The following is a 15,577-nucleotide window of genomic DNA, read 5'->3' on the forward strand; positions in this document are numbered from 1 at the left end:
ATCCAGGGCCCGGTGCTGGTAAACCCGGATTTTAACAAACCTTCCTGGTGTTCACCGACGCCTCAGACACGGGGCTGGGGGCGGTGCTGATGCAAACTGACACTAAGGGGGAGAGACACCCCATTGAGTACCTGAGCAAGAAGCTGCTGCCCCGGGAGCAGCACTATGCGGCCGTAGAGAAGGGAGGCCTGGCCATGGTGTGGGCCCTCAAAAAACTGCAGCCGTATCTATTTGGGCAGCGATTCACCGTGTACACGGACCATTCGCCCCTGACGTGGCTACATCAAATGAAAGGGGCTAATGCCAAGCTGCTGAGATGGAGCCTGCTTCTCCAGGGGTACGACATGGAGGTGGTTCATGTGAGGGGGAGGCCAATGTTATAGCGGATACTTTATCACGGGGCGGGGGCCCTGAACTTCCCCAGGTCACTGGCTAAGTGACCCTGCTCCATTCAGCCATGAAGGGGGGAGAGATGTGATGAAGTGGGGGGGTTTCTTGGGGTTTTCTGTGTTTTCCAGTGGTTTGCATGCACAGGGGGTGGGACTCAGTGTCCCTGGGTGTTACTGGTTTAACGAGGTGAGGGGAGAGGGAGTTTGTTGTTACAGAGGACCAGAGAGGGACGAGGGACCCCAGCTGAGGGCCTGGAAGACGGAGACCCCGGTGACTGGTGACCTGGTGACCCAGAGACCGGGCTCAGGAGACACAGCCGGTTCTGGCGTTGGGAGGACAATGGGCTGCGGGAAGAGGATCCCGGTGACCTGACCAGCCGGTTCCAGCCAGAGGGGCCAGAGGAGGGCTGAGAGGAGAGGAGACCCAGGACATCCTGTTTACGACCCTGTTTACCTGGAGAGAAGACAATGGACAGACATGGGGCTTGGGGCTGGGGATATTGGAGGCCTAGCTGGGGAGCAGGGGGGCTTGGGGCTGGCGAGGGGAAGCAGGCAGAGCCCACCTGGCTGCAGGGGGACTGGGATGTGCTGTTATTGTGAGAGGCCAGGCCTGAGGCCCTGAGAGTTTCCTGTGCTGTGTTCAACTCTCAATAAACCCTCCTGTTTTATGCTGGCTGAGAGTCACTCCGGGCTAGACAGCAGGGGGCATCAACCCCTTCGCAGGTGAGGAGGCCCAGGGGGTCCAGAGCGCATGGACTCCCTGAGGGGGCCCACGGCAAGAGACAGACGTGCTAAGGCTCAGAGAGGTGCGGCTCCAGGTGGAGGGGCCTGACCCCGAGAGAGAGTGGACCCCCTGAGAAGGGCTGTTGCACTGAAAGGGGCACCCCCCACGGACCGCACGGGGCCAAGAGTGGGCACGATCTGTGAGTCCGTGACAGGCAGTGACATCACAAAGGCCTTTTGCAGGACCTCAGACTATTGGTCAAAGGTGGTGGGGAGGTGGTGACCTCACAGACAGATGCTGACATCAGCCAGGCAGGACAGGGGCGAGGGGCCAGGGAAACCTCAGAGACCCCTGTGGCTTTGATTCAGCAAGTCTCCTTCTCCAGGTCTCCCTTTGAGGACTGAGAGAGTATTCGGGTTCACGGATGTGAGCGCCAGGAGGAACCTCTTTCGAGTTTTCTCCTTCCCTTTTAGTGATTTTACTAGAAAACAGCCGTCCCTGTTTAGAAGGTAAGAGCCTCCTCTAGGGAAGGGGTGTCCTGGGGGTGTCACAGTTCGGATGCCGGTGCCCCCCGCCATGTAAGGAAGTTCCCGCTACCCTGCTCTGTGTTCGCAGGGTGGGAGAGAGCAGCATCCACGGCAGTGATTTGCTCCTGGCTGCCGGAGCAGAGCAGCAGGCTCAGCTGTCAGAACTTCCCGGAGCGATGAAAGGGGAGGGGCCCATGGCTCTGTAGCAGGAATGCAGGGCAGGCGAGTTCACAGCAGGCATTGTGGGATACTGGCAGAGGCCAGTTATGGTGATATAATGAACAACAGCGTCTACACTGACACTCTGTCACTTTAAGTTTGCTGCAAAAAGCTCATCGAAGTGGTTTTATTTGGTCACCAAAACAGGGCAGTTTTGTCACCAGATGTGGCATTGCAGTGCCAACCGAGGGAGCATAGTGTGTTTTTCACACACCTGAGCAATATAATTCTGCTGGAATAACTTTGTAGTGCAGACCTGGCCAGAGAGAGAGAGAGAGAGAGAGAGAGAGAGAGAGAGAGAGAGAGAGAGAGAGAGAGAGAGAGAGACACACACACACACACACACACACACACACACACACACACACACACACACACACACACACACACACACACACACACACACTCTCTCTCTCTCTCTCTCTCTCTCTCTCTCTCTCTGCTTTGTGGGTCCCAGGTGGGGATGCAGGGAGTCAGTTGTGAGCAGATGCTGTACCTTAGTCACAGACAGGCACCCTGGTTTAGCTGGTTAAAGTACCTGTTTTGTAAACAGGAGATCCTGGGTTCAACTCCCAGTGGTGCCTTGGGGAGTGGCTTTTGGGGCACCTGGTATTGGCTACTGTCAGAAAACAAGGTTCAGAGCTAGATAGACCTTTGGTCTAGCCCAGTGTGGTTTTTCTTATGGTTTAAATTACACTCGCAGGCACTGATAATAGAGTTACTGAAAGTTTGGGAGTTAAGAGCTGATAGGTCAGTGGTTCAAGCCCCACACGGATGACCCCCTCCTTCTGGGACAGGGATAGGTCTGAGCTCTTGCACCAAATGCTTATTGTGGCTGCCAGAATCTGTGGGCAGCTCATTTAGTTTGCACCCAGGGTTGAGTCCTTGATTCACACATCAAGGATAACAACCCTTTGTTTCTCCTGCCCCAATAACAAGGAGACTGGGAATCCAACACCAGCCAAAAGTGATCATTTCGGCAAACAACCCAACCTATTTCCAACATACTGTAAAATCCACATGCAGACTCCTACACGAAATCTTGCAAGAAAATCTTCCTGAGGGGGTCTGAAGCACCTGCTGCTGGAGGGAAGGAGGGAGCTGTGGGTTGGGATTGAGGGGCACTGGGAATAGGAGGGGGCTATGGGTTGGGATTGAGGAGCAGCGTGAGGAGGGGGGTCCTGTGGGTTGGGATTGAGGGGCACTGGGAATAGGAGGGGTCTCTGGGTTGGGATTGAGGAGCAGCGTGAGGAGGGGGGGCCTGTGGGTTGGGATTGAGGGGCACTGGGAATAGGAGGGGGCCGTGGGTTGGGACAGAGGAGAAGGGTGAAGAGGAGCAGGCTCTGGTTGGGAGTGAGGAGCAGTGAGCATAGGAGGGACTGAGGGTTGGGTCTGAGGGGCACTGGGAAAAGAGGGGACATGGGTTTAGGCTGAAGAGCATCTTCATTTGGGGATCCAACAGGACAGGGGAAGGCAGCAGGTGATTCTAATTCCTTAGGGACATTCTGTGTGTGTGTGTGTGTGTGCAGGGAAGGAACATGCTATATGCCCAGAGGCCTTTATTCCTCCAGGCTGCAAGGACAGAGGGGCTGTCAGGAAGTTGCCCCTTCAAACCCACACACAAAAAGGCCCTTCTGAGGAAAGGGAAAATCCTGAAGACAAAAAAGTAACATCAAAGAGGATGTGAGAAACACACTTTAAGATCTTGGTGAGTAATTTATCATCTGACCCAGGACTTGAACCTTGGACCCTCAGATTAAAAGGCTGATGCTCTGCCAACTGAGCTAGCCAGGCTCACAAAGCAAAAGAGCAAGTTGGTGCAGAGGAGAAACTAGTCAAGAAAACAACAGCAGGAAACAATAGGGGAAACCTGCTGCTCTCTCTGGCCTGGTCAACACTACGAGTTTATATCAATTTTAGCAGCGTTAAATCGCATTAACCCTGCACCCGTCCACACAACGAAGGCCTTTATATCGATATAAAGGGCTCTTAATACCGGTATCTGTACTCCTCCCCGACGAGGGGAGTAGCGCTGAAATCAGTATTACTATTTCGGATTAGGGTTAGTGTGGCTGCAATTCGATGGTATTGGCCTCCGGGGGCTATCCCACAGTGCACCATTGTGACCGCTCTGGACAGCAATCTGAACTCAGATGCACTGGCCAGGTAGACAGGAAAAGCCCCAAGAACTTTTGAATTTCATTTCCTGTTTGCCCAGCGTGGAGAGCTCATCAGCACAGGTGACCATGCAGTCCCAGAATCAAAAAAGAGCTTCAGCATGGACCATAGGGGAGATACTGAAGCTGATCTCTGTATGGGGAGATGAATCTGTTCTATCAGAACTCTGTTCTAAAAGACAAACTGCCAAAGCATTTGAAAAAAAATCTCCAAGGCTATGATGGACAGAGGCCACAACAGGGACTCAACACAGTGCTGAAACTTAAGGAGCTGAGACAAGAGTACCAGAAAGCCAAAGAATGAAATGGACGCTCACGGAGGGAGGGACGACTGATGACTGTAGCTATCCCACAGTTCTCGCACTCTCCGAGAACCATTTGATTTCTTGGCTGAGTTCCCAAAGCCTGAAGGGTCAAAAATATTGTTGCGGGTGGTTCAGGGTTATGTTGCCCCTCCCAAAAGCGAAGGGGAAAAAATTGTTTCTTGCCTTTTTTCAACGTCACCGTATGTCCACTGGATGCTGCTGGCAGACACAGTGCAGCAGCGCTACACAACAGCATCCACTTTCCTTCCCTTCCCAAGGGCAGACGTTATAGTAGGACTGATATCTGTCATCATCGTCCTGTGAGTGCTCCTGGCTGGCCTTGGTAAGGTGGGCCAGGGATGCCTGGGCAAAAATGGGAATGACTCCCAGGTAATTCTCTTCTTTAAGCTTTGTCTCCTGGAGATTCAGTCCTGCCTGGAATATCATAGTAGCTGGAGGCTGTTCTCCCTTCCCCACTTTGAGCTCTACTTGCAGAGGCAATAAAGTCAGTGTTGTTTCAAATTCATGTATTCTTTATTACTTCATCACACAAATGGGGGATAATGTTAGCCCAGAAGCAGCGGGAGAGAAGGGAAGCAATGGGTGGGGTTGTTGCAGGGGCACCCCCTAGAATGGCATGCAGCTCATCATTTCTGCCGGATGTCTGGGGCTCTGACCTGGAGCCACCATTTGCCTCTCTGGGTCTTTAGTAGGCTTGCCTGATAGTCTAGACAGGACTTACTCTCCATTAGACAAAATGTAAGGAAAGAATGACCTGGGGAGTCATTCCCATTTTCATCCATGCACCTCTAGCTGACCTCACCAAGGCTAGCCAAGAGCACCCATGACAGCAGCAGATACAGCTTAGATAATTTTTTACCTCAAGGTTCCCAAGACACAGACAAGGTTTTCATCTCGAGGCCAAAAGCATCAAGACACTTGATCACGGCCTTAGATAGACCAAGAGACTACTCACCTGTACAGTATAACTTGTAACTGTCATTGTCAATTTGCAAAGCAGCAAATGGCATGGTATGGTATAGCTTGGCTGGCAACCATCTTTGCTAACTTGCAGTACCGCGTCTGTCAGCACCATCCAGTACACATACAGTGACGGTGAAAAAAAAGGCTGAACGGGCTCCATGGTTGCCGTGCTATGGCATCTGCCTGGGCAATCCAGGGAAAAGGGCACGAAATTATTGTCTTCCATTGCTTTCATGGAGGGAGGATTGACTGACAACATTTACTCAGAATCACCCACGACACTGTTTTTGCCCCATCATGCACTGGTATCTCAACCCAGAATTCCAATGGGTGGGGGAGACTGCAGGAATTATGGGATAGCTACCCACAGTGCAATGCTCCGGAAATCGATACTAGCCTCAGTACATGGATGCACACCACCAAATTAATGTGCTTAGTGTGGCCGCGTTCACTTGACTTTATATAATCTGTTTCCAAAAAACATTTTTTGTAAAATCAGAATAATCCCATAGTGTAGACATACCCTGAGACAGCTTTAGAACCCTCTACCCACTAAACAGCCAAGAGACAGCTACTCTCAGATCCTGTGTGGATTGTCTGATGGGCTTGGGGCCAAGAGCAAACTGCATACCCCCTGCCAGAGCAGAAGAAGTAAAAAAAAATAGGGGCTTCCTGAAAAATGGGAAGGGAAGAAGAGAGAAGCACATGGAAAAGGAAGAGAACGTGCAGACACAGGACCCTACCTAAATTCTTAAATAGATTACAAGAAAAAGAGAGAGAGAGCAGCATAAAGAAATTTTAAAAATCTTTCAGTAAGTACTGAACTAGAAACCTTTAAAACACCATGTTCACAACTTTACTTCTCTTCCAAATTCTACCAAATCAAATTAAGACTTGCAACTAAACAGAACTGCACAGAAGCTTCAAAAAAATTCAGATAACAGAAAAGAAAACCAAAACATTCATTTTTAAACTTGCTTTATAAGGACTAACCACTCAGTCTGTGTTCTCTTCCTTCCAGCTTCCCAAAAGGAAAGCAAGAACAGTCAGCAATAGCAGATGCACTAAAGCAACACTGTCCACACACTTCATGTTCAGAAGAGAACACTTCAACTCCTCATTGTGGTTAGCAAGGTCAGACACTTTCAAGCACACTTCTCTAGTTACAAACTATAGAAATGATCCCTGAAAACATTCAAGTAGCAATAATCACACCTCAGATTACCTTCATTGATTATGACACTGCCACTCCACAAACTGCACTCAGTTACACACCCAGGCTAATGTGCACAAGCTTTCTTCCCATGGTGAATGTTTTCATACAACGGGTTTCACCCCCAGTGAATTAAAGAACAAAAATCTAAAACCAGGTTCCCATTTCATTAAAGCACAATCGAGACAGCTTTAGCACACTGGCCATTAGAAGATGTTTATGTCGCTATTTACAGAAACACACCTCCTGATTAGCATGTGGAGCTCCTACCGACCAATCAAACCCTCTTGCTTTGCCATACCTCTCACAGGCGCCTCTGTACCACATGACAGCTTGTCAGGCACAGACAATGCGGACAGGTCAGCCCTTTCTAGCATGCTCCGCAGCTGTTTCTCTCTGGCTTGCTCTCAAATTCATCTGCACTAGAAGTTTTTGCAGGGTTCTATGTTACCGGTGGTACCTGCACTAAATCAGTGACTCTCAACCTTTAGAGACACCTGTACCCCTTTCAGGAGTCTGATTTCTCTTGCATACCCCCATTTTTTACTTCACTTAAAAACTACTTGCTTACAAAATCAGATGCAATATTTATAAAAATAAATCACTTGAATATAAGTATTGTACTTACATTTCAGTGTATAGTATAGAGAACAGTATAAACAAACCAGTGAATGAATTTTAATTTGTTACAAATTTGCTAGTGCTTTCTATGTAGCCTGTTGTAAAACTAGGCAAATATCTAGATGAGTTGCTGTACCCCCTGGAAGACCATTGGATACCCCTGTTTGAGAACCACAGCACTAAATCACCCTTACTTTTAGAACTGGTGCCACTTGAACCAAGGCATTGTGAACCATTTCAGTGCTAGTAGACAGTGGCAACACAGCTGCACTAGGTCTGTTGTTCGTCCCTGCACAATTCCCACTTGGAAAGAAGATATCTTCTGCTCTGACCCTATTTACTCTTGTGAGCTGCACAGGCAACTTTCTCTGTTATGTGAGCAGAATCCACACAATATATACTACCTGGCCTTGCTGGGAAATGCTCGATCTCTTTATTACAGTGTAGACCTGACCCCTCCTGCCAGGGCTAAATCCACAGACATTTTTCAGCCTCCGCAGTAATAAAGTCTCTGGACAAAATGCTAGAAAGGAGCAGAACCAAAGGGGCTGGGCAGGCTCCATAGGGGACACTGGTTCCTCCTTCCCCACCGGTGACCCAGCCATGCCCTGTGGCTGGCAGAGAACGGCCACCCCATCTCCACCCCAGAGGGAGCTGTGTCTCAGGGCTCCCCCAAACAGCACCCAGGAACCCCCATCCCTTTTGGGGAATGACTCAGGGCAACAATTTCCCACCCCAACAAGGACGAATTGCTGCAGATTAAATGGGGGGTGGGGGAAGCCCCCCAAATATGAGGAGAATTTAAATTGACATTTGAGAATTATAGAAAAAAATCAGGAAAAATAAGAGACTAGAGAGTCAATAATTTTAGGAAAAACGAGGGAATCTCCTTGGGTTTGACGGTCCTGTGTGGTGAGGGGAGAGAAAAGGGGGAGAACCAGAGAGACTTGTCACCAGTACTTGGGAGGGAAGTGGCACAAACAGGAGAAGTATGCAGGTATCTCCCCAAACTCACACACACTCTCCCCCTGGACTCTCCCCCTGGCAGGCTCAACCCCCACCTGCCCCACTGCCCTTCCCCCGCCTGCAGTTCCGGCTTCTCCACTCCCCACCCGCCCCCGCCAGCCACACAACGGGGAACTCCCGGGCCCCAGGCTCTGTCCCCACCTGGAGCCCAGCGGGGCCGGGGGCAGATCCCGGCTGCAGCGGAGAACAGCGGCTCCGCTCCGGCTCGGGCGGCTCCAGCGCTGCTGGCAGCACGTGGCCACCAGGGAACAGCTGCTCCGCCCGGGCTCCGCGTCGCAATGTGCCAGAGCCCCGCCCCCAGGAGCTGCCCCGCCCCCGGGCTGTGCCAGAGCCCCGCCCCCAGGAGCTGCCCCGCCCCCGGGCTGTGCCAGAGGCCCGCCCCCAGGAGCTGCCCCGCCCCTGGGCTGTGCCAGAGCCCCGCCTCCAGGAGCTGCCCCGCCCCCGGAGTGTGCCAGAGCCCCGCCCCAGGAGATGCCCCGCCCCGGGCTGTGCCAGAGCCCCGCCCCAGGAGCTGCCCCGCCCTCGGGCTGTGCCAGAGCCCCGCCCCAGGAGATGCCCCGCCCCGGTCTGTGCCAGAGCCCCGCCCCTAGGAGCTGCCCCACCCGGGCTGTGCCAGAGCTCCGCCCCTAGGAGCTGCCCGCCCCGGGCTGTGCCAGAGCCACACCCCAGGAGCTGCCCCGCCCCAGGCTGTGCCAGAGCCCCGCCCCAGGAGCTGCCCCCGCCCGGTCTGTGCCAGAGGCCCGCCCCAGGAGCTGCCCCGCCCTGGGCTGTGTCAGAGCACCCCAGGAGCTGCCCTGTCCCCGGTCTGTGCCAGAGCCCCGCCCCCAGGAGCAGCCCGGCCCCCGGGCTGTGCCAGAGCCCTGCCCCCAGGAGCTGCCCCGCCCTCGGGCTGTGCCAGAGCCCCGCCCCGAGGAGCTGCCCCTCCCCCGGGCTGTGCCAGAGCTCCGCCCCGCGGAGCTGCCCCGCCCCCCGGCTGTGCCAGAGCCCCGCCCAAAGGAGCTGCACCGCCCCCAGGCTGTGCCAGAGCCCCGCCCCAGGAGCTGCCCGTCCCGGTCTGTGCCAGAGCCCCGCCCAGGAGCTGCCCCATCCCGGGCTGTGCCAGAGCCCCGCCCCCAGGAGCTGCCCCGTCCCCGGTCTGTGCCAGAGCCCCGCCCCAAGGCGCAGCACCGCCCCCAGGCTGTGCCAGAGCCCCCCCCCCAGGAGCTGCCCCGCCCCAGGCTGTGCCAGAGCCCGCCCCAGGAGCTGCCCCACCCCGGGTTGTGCCAGAGTCCCGCCCCAGGAGCTGCCCACCCCCGGTCTGTGCCAGAGCCCCGCTCCCAGGAGCTGCCCAATGTCCCATCTCTGGGCTTAGTTCTCCTGCCTCCTTCTTCCCAGCACCCACCGCTCCCAGCTGCTCCCTTCCTGTGTCTGCAAACACACCCCGCCCCCGGGCGGGCTGCAGCCCTCGCTGGGGCTGTCTCCAGTGGCTGAAGTTGCCTCCATCTCTGCTTTACCTGAGGGGGGAGAGACAAAGAGAGTAGATGGTCCCAGGGTGTGAAAGCAGAATTAGGGGGCAGGGAAAGAAGGACTGTTTGGAAAGGTGGGTTTTTTGCGAGGGGGGAGGGTGATCCAGGGGGAGTCAGAAGAAGTTGGGCAGCAGAGGCTCAGAGAAATTGCGGGGAACCCCCTGGGTGTCCCAGTGTTGGCCAGGGTTTGTACAGCACCTAGCGCAATATGGGGTCCCGATCTCAGTCATGGTCTGTGAAGCACCTGGGAGCCCTGATGTCTGTTTCCTGATCACAGGCACTGGGAATGGAGAGAGGGAAACCTCAGCACCTGAAGGGTTAATCCATCCCTGTGTGCAACCCCCACTGGGTGGCGCTGCTGCTCTTCTGAGGGGTTGTTTTAACAGACAAACATCCCAATCCCAGTCCCATAGGGTCTAGTGGTCAGGATTCCTGGTTTTCACCAAAGCAGCTTGGGTTTAATTCCCAGTGTGGGAATAATGCAGAGTTTTTGCTCAGAGGGGAGGAAGGGAATGGAGAGGGATCCTGGAAACAGGGCATTAGACAGTCTTGGGAGGGGATCCCAGAAGTGGGAGTGGGGAGCAGAGCTCTGAGGGGAGATGAGGGAAGGATCCCAGCAGTGTGGGAAGTGGGCAGCATGGAGAGTCCAGGCCTGGTATGCAGAGTGGGAAGAGGGAATGTGTCCCTCTAAACTCACCAAGGGCAGACTCGGCAGGCTTGTAAGAATTACGTGTTTGTTGGTAAATGTCAATTTCTGTGGAAACACACGACCCAATGGCAAAATAGTTCCATCAATAATAATCAAAATTTACAGATGGGCAAAGTAAGAAACATGCTGCTTGAGAACGTGTCCTGTTCTAATCCTATAGGGGTCCCTTCTGCCTTAGGCACCACCATGTGGGCGTTTCATTTCCCTCCCCATTTTCACACAGAGACACAATTTCCTTTGCATGGATCCATGAACAGCAAAACCTCCCTGTGTCTCTTGTCTGAGACAGGGCATTCGATTCCATTGAAACCTTCTGTCCTGCAATGGCAATGGTCAAACAGAGGATGCGTCCACCTTCCTCACCCAGCAGTGAGATATTCCCTCTCCTCTTCATGCTGCTGTTGTTATTCCATGAGTCATCAAGGATGGAATGAAAAGCTGAGTTTACTCCAGGGTGAGGAAAGAAAGGAGCCACCAACTCCTGAAAATCTCAGTGCCCAGAGAAAACCTGCCCTGCTATTGGACTCTCAGAGGTGCTGGCGATACGATGGGAAAAGGGACTGTCTGAATTGCCAAGGCAGGGAATGAACAATCTACAGCAGCATCATTAACCACAGACACACTCTAGCCATGCTCCAGCCAGTAGGGAAATGGCCAGGAATTCTTGCTGTTCAGCCATGGCCACACGTACAGAGCTGCACAGCAGTGAGTGTGCTGGGGAAGCTGGTCTAAGCAATTGGAAATGACCCTTCAGTGAGAACAGAGCCATAGTGTAGAAAGGCCCCTGTGTTAAGTGGGTGTGATGAGGGCTTAGGGAGCTGGGCTATGACACCATAGGGGTTTTTCTGTGGAGGTTTGATTCTTGCCAGCTAGGCAAGGCTGATGTGTGGTTTCTTCATGGCTGTACTTTCAGTGATGCAGGTTTCTCTATCCCATTGTTCCATAATTATAATCAGCCAATCAGAACCTCTCCATAGACCCCTTACACGACAACCTTTCTACCATATTGGCTGCAAATATAGAACAGTGGTCGCAACGGTGATCTATACAGTTACAGATTATATCAATAACGTCACAGGAGGTGACACGGCATCAGTGAGACTGATACTGGAATACTGCCTCCAGTTCTGGTGTCCTCATTTGAAAAAGATGTTGTGAAATTGGAGCTGGGGCAGCAAAGAGCCACCAAATGTTCTGAGGGCTGGAGAAAAATGCCTTCTAGTGAGCTATTGAAAGAGCTCAACCTGTTTAGCTTATCAAAAGAAGATTGGCAGGTGACTTCAATGAAGTGTTGAAGGGCCTTAATGGAGAGAAAAGATTGAGTATTAAAGGGCTCTTTAATCCAGCGGAAAAAGGCCTAACAAGACCCAATGGCTGGAAGGTGAAAAGAGACAAATTCATATTACAACTAAGGCACAAATATTCAACAGCGAGGATGATTCACCACAGGAACAAGCTACCAAGGAAAGTGGTGGATTCTCCATCTCCTGATGTCATTTTATGAAGGCTAGATGCCTTTCTGGAATGTGTTTGCCCCAAAAGTAGCTCTTGTGTCATACAGGAGGCCTGTGATATGCAGGGGGGCAGATTAGATGCTCTAATGGTCTCTTATGGCCATAAAGGCGACTAATTTCTAAAATATTGAGTGTAGCATTAGGAGCAGCGTCTGATGTTTTCCTGTCTAGCCGGCTTGCTTCCTAGAACCAACGCTCCTTGAGTGGGGTGACCACAGGGAGTAGCTCAAACCTCCAAAGTGCCTGGGCAGGGGCAGGACATTAGCACAGCAAGGGAGGGGTGTGGCAGTGACATCACAAAGGCCTTTTGCAGGACCTCAGACTATTGGTCAAAGGTGGTGGGGAGGTGGTGACCTCACAGAGAGATGCTGACATCAGCCAGGCAGGATAGGTGAGGGGCCAGGGAACCTCAGAGCCCCCTGTGGCTTTGCTTCAGTAAGTCTCCTTCTCGAGGTCTCTCTTTGAGGACTGAGAGAGTATTCGGGTTCACGGACGTGAGTGCCAGGAGGAACATCTTTTGAGTTTTCTCCTCCCCTTTTCCTGATTTTACTAGAAAACAGCCGTCCCTGTTTAGAAGGTTGAAGCCTCCTCGAGGTTTGAAACCTGTTCAGTCTGATCCATCTGGTGACCGTTGAATTCTAGGCATGGAAACCACGAGCTTAAGGAGGCAGAATTTTATTCTGCACCTGGGATTTTGTCCCTTAGAATCACTGGGGACATTAGGGTTTGTCCTTTTTCTTTCACCTTTTCCTCCATCCATCCTTTCTCTTTGTCTCTTGCTTCTTTTGTCCTTTCACCTGTTCCCCTCCCAACACCAGGAGGGTGTGTGTGTGTGTGTGTGTGTGTGTGTGTGTGTGTGTTGCTGGGGAGCAGTGTGGTTTTTCCCCATGTAGCCAGCACCAGACCTGGCACCACCCGCGGCTCTGCCCCCTTCCTGCCACTGCGATCCCATCTCACCTCCTGACCCTGGCTGGGCGCCCACGGCCCCTCGTAGCAGGGGTCTGTGCAGAGGGGTGCAGGGGGGTCTCCTTGCAACCATGAGTGGGTGTCTGGTGGGTGCTGTCACTTCTGCCAGAGACCCCCAAGAAACTCACTAGTTTCCTCCGCATGCGAGGAGGGGCTCCTACTTTCTGACTTGGGGGGGGGGGGAGGAGATTCTATGATGTCAGAGCACAGGGGGGTGGGGTTCAAATCACGAGTCTGGAGTGGCAGGGCAACCCCCCCCCCCAGTCAAATTCTGGTAGGGGACTGGGCTGGGATCTGTAGGGAGGGAGACACAGGAAAAATCAGCCGCCACTATGGAACCCAGGAGTCCTGGCTCCCAGTCCCCTGCTCTCACCTCTAGACCCCCCTCCACTCCCAGAGCCAGGGATAGAACCCAGAGCTCCTGGCACCCAGCCCCCTCCCTGCTCTGACCACTAGACTCCACTCCCCTTTTAGGCTCACTGCCTCTTCTATCCACCCAGCCCACCTGTCCATCCCTTTGCTGCAGGTTTCTGGGGTGTCACCCCTGCTCTGTGCTCCCCCAGTGCAGCCCAAGGTCTTTCCTCCCCCCAACCACACATCCTCTCCCCCGTCATGCTGGATCGTCTGCTTGGCCCCCTGCCCCTCTCGGGGCGCGCTGTGCAGCGTGGCTGGGGATTGTGCAATGGCCCAGCACCAGGCAACGCAGAACGTAAACCACAGGCCCTGCCCCACCCCACCAGAGCTGCCTTCTAGGTGCATCGGAGCCCAGCGCCCTGCACCTGTGCCCTCCTGCCCCACAAGAGGTGAGCTGCAGTCCCCACCATGCTCTGCAGAGGGGAGAAGGGTCAAGCCAACCAGCCCATTTAGGATGGGGGAATCAACACCCTTTTTTCTGCACAGCCACTGACCATCAGCGGGATTCCTCCTCCCTCCTGTGCCTCAGTGCGACTAAATCTCCACACCTAGACAGCTGGTCCATCCGCTGCACCTCAATCCCCCATGCCTGAGCCTCCCTGCCAAAGCCCTGCACCTGGCTCCAGAGAATTAAGTCTCACGTGTCGCTGGGAACTCGACTTCTTGTGCCCAGAGAGTCTCGGCCCCCTCAGCAGATGACCTGAGAAACACAGTGTAGCCTTTTCGAAAGAAGAGCTTAGACCCCCTCATCATGTGGCCTAAAGGATGAGGCATCTCCCTGTGGATCGGATGATTCAGGATTTGAGTCCCCTCGTGGTTGTGCTCACTTTGTGCTGCAAGTCCTGCTCCCTTCAGGGCTGGAACCTCTTCTTGGCCGCTCAGGCCAATGCTCTGGCTTCAGCTAGAGCCCCGGGAAGGAGTTGGGGGTTGGGTGTCACAAAGGCTGGGGCATGAGCCCCAGGTGCTTCCAGTCTCGCCTTTGCCCTTCCTGACTTGCCAAAGAAAATGGGCGGCTGCCCAGGCTAGCGTGTGGAGCAGTTTCCCTCTTCCAAGTGTGCGCCTGTCCCTGTGCTGGAGGGGGGTTGCTACATAGCACCTTGGGAGCCTGGGTGTTTCTCTGCTTCTCGCCAGCTGGGGAAAAGCCTCTTGGGGTAAAATCTCCTGCCCCACGGCCAAAGTGAGCACCTGGAGTGGGAACGGTAAGAGGCCCCACCAGGGGGGCTGGCCCTGCTTTCCTACCATCTTCTGATGTTGGCCACAGAGTATCAGCAGCCGCCCTGCATGCTGGGTGGCTGTTGGCCTTCACTGGGGATTCAGCATGCCAGGGAGCAGGCTAGCCCAGTGTCTTTCTGGCTGTCTGCTGGCCACGCATAGGCATGGTTCTCCCCTCCTCTTGCTCTGCAGCTTATAAGCCTTCCCTTGGAGCTGTCAGCACCAGCTGCTTCTGCTCTAAAGGTGCCCAGAGGAGGAGAGGTGCTGGGCTCCAGCCTGGGACTCTTCCCCCTCCTAACTATGAAGCCTGGCCCTGGCACTGCTTTCTTCAAGTGCCAGGCAGGCAAGAGGAACAGCACAGTTGCAAGTGCCAAACTTGTGAGCATCAGGTGAAGCTGTGAGAATCCCAACCCTCAGGCGTCAGTAGCCAGTTCTAGAGCCCTGATCCACTGCAGCCGTCCCACCCAGAGCCTGGTTCTAGGAGGTGAGAGTCACCCAACAGGAGGGGAAAGACTGGTTCCTGCACAGCTGGAGACAGGGGAGTTGAGCACTGTGAACTCCAGGGCTTTACCACAAGCCAACACAAGGTCCCACTGAGATTTGAACTCAGATTGCAGGATTCAGAGTCCTGAGTGCTGCCCGTTACACCATGGGACCAGCTTGTGCTGTTTTCTCTGCACATCGGTGACTCTCACAGGGCTGGCTCGAGTAAGGGACTGTTGGCCCCTTACTAAAACTTAGTGGGGGTTTTGGATGGCTAGTTCCCAGTCCCAATAGAAAGGGGAAAGGGCCAATGGGAAATCAGGCCCCTGAGACTGACAGTCCCCTGGGCAATGGGGAGAGGCCAAAGCTCCAAGTTAGCCGCACTGACAGGCCAGGCAGTGTAATGAGGGAGTCACCAGGCCAGGGGGTCCCATCCTCCGTGGGAGCTGGAACTGCCTGGGCCAGAGTGGGGCAGAGCTAAGGAGAGAGCAGGAGCCCGAGAAGAGCCGGGGAGCAGAGCTGCACAGGTGTAGTGCCAGAAACTGCTCCCTGTAGGACTTTGCTACCTGCAGCACTTATGAGACCTGAG

At 53.9% G+C, this 15,577-nt stretch overlaps 2 non-coding genes across 2 annotated transcripts; both read right to left on the reverse strand.

The window, feature by feature from the left end:
• Positions 1-6,316: 6,316 nt before the first annotated feature.
• On the reverse strand, positions 6,317-6,524 carry LOC120376597. Its single transcript, XR_005587454.1, has one exon. It is a non-coding gene; the product is annotated as a small nucleolar RNA U3 (small nucleolar RNA).
• An 8,566-nt stretch (positions 6,525-15,090) lies between these two features.
• Positions 15,091-15,162, reverse strand: TRNAQ-CUG. The gene has a single exon. It is a non-coding gene; the product is annotated as a tRNA-Gln (tRNA).
• Between the last annotated feature and the right edge of the window lie 415 nt (positions 15,163-15,577).

The sequence above is a fragment of the Mauremys reevesii genome, linkage group 12, assembly GCF_016161935.1.
Source record: "Mauremys reevesii isolate NIE-2019 linkage group 12, ASM1616193v1, whole genome shotgun sequence".
Taxonomy (NCBI): Eukaryota; Metazoa; Chordata; order Testudines; family Geoemydidae; genus Mauremys; species Mauremys reevesii.